General features: G+C 41.7%; 1 protein-coding gene across 1 annotated transcript in view; it reads right to left on the bottom strand.

Moving 5' to 3' along the window:
• The window catches only part of LOC122911597 (zinc finger protein 420), a 186,268-nt gene extending 185,986 nt beyond the window's left edge, over positions 1-282 (bottom strand). The window contains exon 1 of the mRNA XM_044256441.1: positions 173-282. The gene's annotated coding sequence lies outside the window, so the exon portion shown is untranslated. The remainder of the gene's footprint in view (positions 1-172) is intronic.
• Between the last annotated feature and the right edge of the window lie 5,910 nt (positions 283-6,192).

The raw sequence follows: 6,192 nt of genomic DNA, 5'->3' as shown, positions 1-6,192 counted from the left end.
TCCTCCCCGCCCTCACAGTTCCGTACACGCTCACACTGACATAGAGACACAGTCACATTTAGACACACACCCTCCTCACAATCTCTCCTGCTCAGCAGGCTCCCCCACACACCCCGGACGGGCCAGAGGTTCCAGCCACCCGGCGCCAACCCCGGGCTCCAGGCCACCTCACCTACGACTCCTTCGAAGGGTCAGCACCCCTGTACTCTACTTGGAACTACTCGAACGCTACAGCTCCGCAGCACCCGAGGCCGTTTGCCCGAACCCGCCAGAAGATCCCGCCTACTCCTCAGGAGAGGGGCTGGTTCTCGCGGGAGGGAGCACTGAGCCTAGAGGCCTCTGGGAGATGTAGTACAGATGTAGGGACCGGTTGCTAAAAAGCGGTCTCCTGGATATCTGGACTCTCCTGTAGCAAAGAGCCTGGACTCAGCCAAAACTGCGTCTTCCGGCTGAGCAGAGCAACGGAGGCTTCTGCGAGTTTCAGCTGATTAGGACTCCGTCGACCAAACTGTAGTCAGCCTCCTCCCAGCCCTTCTCTTGACTAGGTCTCGTCCTTGACCTGCTAACCCTAGTTCAGCAAGAATCCCCCTGCTTTTGATATTTAACCAAGCTCCTCTTAGTAGTTTTCTATCCACTGACTCTTTCACCGTGCCCCTTGGATAAAAATCCCAGCTATTATTAAATACTGAGTTGAGTTCAGTCTCTCTTCTCCATTGCGACAGTCTTCAATAAAGTCTTCCTTACCTGTTTAACTTACCTGGTGCAGGTTTTCGTTGACAAAGCCCCCAGCGCAGCTCTTTGACGACTCACCCTGCAACACACTGGGCCCTAAGCTTCCTGGGAAATGCAGTCCTAGACTTCGCGATGTACCTGGCCAAGGTAAGCTGGGTCCTCTAGGCACTGAGGCGAGGCTCTGGCCGCACTTAAGTGCTTTGGGGGATGATGCTCAGAATTCCGCTTTGCCCTAGGAATACAAACAGATGCTCTTGAGGCAGGATGCTGCGGACCTTGTCAGAAGAACATACCCAAACGGGGACCTGAGCATCTGTGACCAAACCAGCCTGGGGAGTTTGAAAGGGAGGAATCTTCAAGCCCAGTCATGTATGTGAAAGTGGACAAAGGAGGTCCCATGTGAGACAGTGGTGAGATTACATGTGTGACTGGTTGAGGGGGGAGGGAGGATAGTTGAGTGAAAGAGAAACTGCATGTGGGTGAAACTGATGAGTGTGACGGAGTGGTGGATCAAGATTATGTGTGGGGCTTAGGGAGGCTGGAAGGTCACATCATGGGTGTGTGTGGTTGAGGTATTTGAGTGCAGCTAGTGGGACAACAGGGTCTGAATTCCTGCCAGTATGAGTATTTGCGTGATTACCTGAATGTAGGTCATCTCAGCATGGGTGCCTGAGATGGGGGAGGAATTTGAATCCTACAAGCCTCATTTTCTCTTCAAATTATTAATAGTGTATATCTTCCTGGAGCTTTGATTTTTAAGAGGGAAAACCTAAATTTTAATTTATATAATAAATAACTTTAGCATTTTTATATAAACGCTAAAGATTCCAACCATTTGTTCTGGAATAGAATAACAAATCAGTATGACGTATTAAACGGGGCATATTTTGCTATAGGGGTACCTGTTTTCTCTATAACCTTGCCCCCAGACATTTACTCTTTTCTGTTTTTTTTTGGGGGGGGAGTCATTGGTAGAGTAAATGTTCGGAGATGTAATTGTTCAATTCAACCAGAAGTATCAACCACAATTAAAAGATGTTCAGAGGATGCTGTACAGGGATGTGATGCTGGCGAACTAGAGCAACCTTGTCATATTAAACATGGATAGCTCACTGTATAATTCAACTTTTGAAAGTAAAGTGTTGTCTCTTTTCCATTTCTGAAATATTTAGAACCTTTACATAGCATAATAGATTCAGCTTTGAGATAACAAGTTTCAGGTATCCTCAAGCCCTCTGCCATATAATTGTATATGCTCAACCTTTAAAGGTAAAAGGTATCTACTTTATTCCTCTTTATGGGGTGACTTTGGGGATGGTGCTTGAATTAAAATTCAGTCTTATGTCATTTTCCTATATATAGGCTATCACATCACCAAACTGGATAAAATCTTTAAGTTGGAACAAGAAAAGAGGCCATGGGTAGTGAATAGAGGAAATGTAAATGAAGTTCTCTCCAAGTGAGTGACTGAGAACCAGGCAGATATGCTTGGGTTAAGGCAGAACACAGATGTTCAGTGAGAGAGCTGACACCACTGAAATGTTTTTCAGGCTTTCCTTTATAGGCCCTACTCTCCTTGAGTCTTAGCTGATGTGAATCCTTCTGTCATCATTCTTCTCCATCAGTGCCCTCTTTTATTTAAGTAATCCTAGAGGACCATATTCTCTTCATTGTCATAGTCTACATATGCGGTCAGTCCTTCACAAATCTGCAGTCTTGGATGCCTGGCTCAGTCAGTTAAGCATTTGCCTTCAGCTGGGGTCATGATTCCAGAGTCTTGGGATCAAGTTCCGCAGAGTCCTACATCAGTCTCCATGCTCAGTGGGGATCCTGATTCTCCCTCTGCCTGCTGCTCCCCTGCTTGTGCCCCCCCCTCTCTGATAAGTAAATAAATAAAAATTTTTTAATCTTTAGTATTTCAAAACTAGTATTGTTGCACACTGAAGTTTCTTTTTTTTTATTACATTCCATTTTCTATCTTTCTATCACTTGCTCAGGATTATATTTTACATCTGCATTTCCAATTGTCTCTTATTTCCCATAGCCATATTTCAGCAACTTCCATCACCTCTTGAAGCTACTAGCTTAAAAATGGTTGCTGCTTTCCTCCTAGCTCTCTTTTCAGCCAACCTTTTTTATTCACAATTGTCTGTGAAGGAATTATCTCATTCATCTTAAATATTTAAATAAGGTTATAGTGGAAAAAAGTCTCCCTTTCAACAATTTCTCTTTTCCATCTGCATCTACTCTAACTAGTTTCATATGTAAAATTCTTTGTAAAAGAATTTCATATGTAAAATTCTATATTTACACCAACATATCTATGTATATAAAGCCGCTCATCTTTATTTTTCACAAATGTTAGTATACTATAAAGCATCTAGGTTTTTTTACTCACTATTATTTCTTAGAAGATATCCCATATTAATACATATTTATTATTCTTTTGTATGGTGGTATTGTGTTTTATGGTAGGGAAAGTGTCATACTTTAATAGCATATAAGTGAATATTTAGTATGTTTTCAGGTTCTACAATTCTGGAATAATATATATACTTGATTTTGTATAGATGTGTATGCACTTTTGTAACAAAATCCTTTAAGAAGTGCTGGGCCAGAGGTTATATATAAATATTTGCAATCCACATAAGATGAATCACTTTCCATTCCCACCAAAAAAATTATGAGAGTGCCTATTTCCTGTTCTGGTCAAACACTGTATTTCTTCATTTAGTAGCTCAGTGTGACCTAGTGAGTCCTTTATCTGTGCCAGGTTCTATTCCATTCCAAGCATCGGTGAACAAAATGGCCCAAATTTCCTTTCCTCAAGGAGTTTACATTCTAGTCAGGGAAAGTGGCCAATGAATGTGTAAATGAAATATATAGCATTCCAGATAACGGTAAACTCTGTAGAGAGAAGGAAAGCTTAAAAATGAGATAGTGCCAAAGAAATTACATTTTTTAAACTTTTATTTATTTAAGTAATCTCTACACCAAATGTAGGGCTTGAACTCACAACCCTGGGATCAAGAGTAGCATGCTTTTCTGACTGAGATAGCCAGGCACCCTGGGTGTTGCAATTTTATTGTATTTGATTTTATTTTGGGAATTGTAATTTTAAATAGAATAGTTAGGAAAAGCTTAACTAAGAAGAAAATATTTGAGCAAACCAAAAGGAAGGAGTAGCAACATTTGAACATATTTGGATAAAGCAAATTTATAAAAAGAGAAAACACTAAAACATAAATGCTATGGGTTGGGTACAAGCCTGTATATTCAAGGAGCAGCAGGGGGTCTGCTTGGGATTCTCTCCCTCTCCCTCTGCCCCTCCCTCTGTGTGCCATGCATGCACAAGCATTCTCTCTCTTTCAAATAAATAGATAGATAACATTTTTTTAAAAACTATGGAATGAGCAAGCTTTGGGGGGAGATGAAGAATTTTGTCTTTAATCTCCTAAAGCACTGAGATAGTCCATGTTAAAGAGAAACATTTGCATGTTGTCAGTACCTAGGTATCATTTATAGTAGCAAGAGGATGAGAATTCTAGGGAAATCTATTAGGGTAAGACTAAATATAGTAACATGTTGTAGTGGGTTGAATAGTGGCACCCCATAGCTATGTCCATATCCTAACCCCCAAGATCTGTGAATGTGACCTTGAGGTAGTTTTGGGTGATGTTGGGGTCCAGAGTCAATGGCTAAGAAATAATTCTTATTAAAGCATGGGGACAGGACCTGTGGCAGGAAGAGATGCATTGCAAGTGGGAGGGGTGACTGATTATATACTTGGGAGTTGGGGGAGGTAAGGAAAAGGGAGGTTTCCAAAAGGATTTTCTATCTCAAGTATTTGTTGGTGGGCTGCCAGTCTAAAGAAATTTAATTTTGTTTACATTCCCTTTTACCTCTGTTTCCCACATCATTCGTGGAGGGGAAGATGATGTTAGGGTTCTAGGAAATTGAGTTATAGGTCTCTTAAAGTTAGGTTATTGATAAGAATGATTTTTCTTTTTTTAAGATTTTATTTATGTATTTGACAGATAGATCACAAGTAGGCAGAGAGACAGGCAGAGAGAGAGGAGGAAGCAGGCCCCCCACCCAGCAGAGAGCCCGATGTGGGGCTCGATCTCAGGACCCTGGGATCATGACCTGAACTGAAGGCAGAGGCTTAACCCACTGAGCCACCCAGGTGCCCCAAGAATGATTTTTCTTGATTATCACTAAGACATTTATAAATTGATGGAAACTCTTGTCCTGAAGAACTGTGATCTTTTTAAAGATTTTTATTTATTTGTTAGAGAGAGAGATATAGAGCACAAGCACAGGCAGACAGAGTGGCAGGCTAGAGGCAGAGGGAGAAGCAGGCTCCCTGCCGAGCAAGGAGCCCGATGCGGGACTCGATCCCACGACGCTGGGATCATGACCTGAGCAGAAGGCAGCTGCTTAACCAACTGAGCCACCCAGGCGTCCCTGAAGAACTGTGATCTTTATCAGTTAACCATTTGTTTTTCCTTTCCCTTAGTTTCAGGGCAGCCAGAAGTGCCTGAGGAATGTCAATATATCCCACCAGGGAGTTAGGGGTGGGACCATGTCAGCTTGTGCTTTCTCCTCAGCTTTGTCCTTTTGCTCCCTCATCAACCTTACTTGGTAAAAGGGTCTTTGCAGATGAAATTAAGTTAAGGATCTCTATTGAGATTACCGGGATTACCTGTGTGTAACCTAAATCCAATTTCAAATGTCTTTATAAGAGAAGATGAAAAGACATACAAGAGAAGGCCATGTAAATACAGAGGTGAAGATTGAAGTTATGCAGCAACAAGCTAAGGACCCCTGAGTTTAGTTCTTTTTTTTTTAATCTCTTGGGATCATCTTGATTTTTTTTCCCCTGTCTTTTCATCTGTCTTAAAAATTTTTGTTGTTGTTGAAAGTCAGACATTTTGTTTAGGACAGTAGGGTGCAGAAAAGCCTTAACCTAGCAGAACTGAGAATTCTTATCCTTAGAAGGTTTGCTTGCACAGTTAGTGCTTGGCTTGCATCTAGAATTTAGTTTTCCAGAGGGAGGTCCTGCTATCCTGATAAGAGTGGCTCACTATGCCTGTTTGTGCAAATCACACAGTTTATATTAAACACCTGCTTTCCTTCCGAAATTCTGGTATGCACACTTGGTAGAAGCTGCCTATGTGACCAGCCCACAATAAAAACTCTAAGTACTGAGTCTCTAATGAGCTTCTTCCCTGGTCGGCAACATTTCACACGTTTTGTCACAACTTGTTGCAAGGGAAATTAATATATTGTGTGACTCTACTTGGAAAGGATCCTGGGAACTATGCATCTGGTTTTACCTGGACTTTACTCCATGCATCTTTCCTCTTTGCTAATTTTGCTTTGTATTGTTTCACTGTGAGTTCTCCTAGTGAATCATTCAACTTTGGAGGGAGTATTGATCTTTTGGTCCCACAATAC

The sequence above is a fragment of the Neovison vison genome, chromosome 7 (genome assembly GCF_020171115.1).
Source record: "Neovison vison isolate M4711 chromosome 7, ASM_NN_V1, whole genome shotgun sequence".
NCBI classification, from domain to species: domain Eukaryota; kingdom Metazoa; phylum Chordata; class Mammalia; order Carnivora; family Mustelidae; genus Neogale; species Neogale vison.
This window is presented reverse-complemented; position numbering and strand designations above follow the sequence as displayed.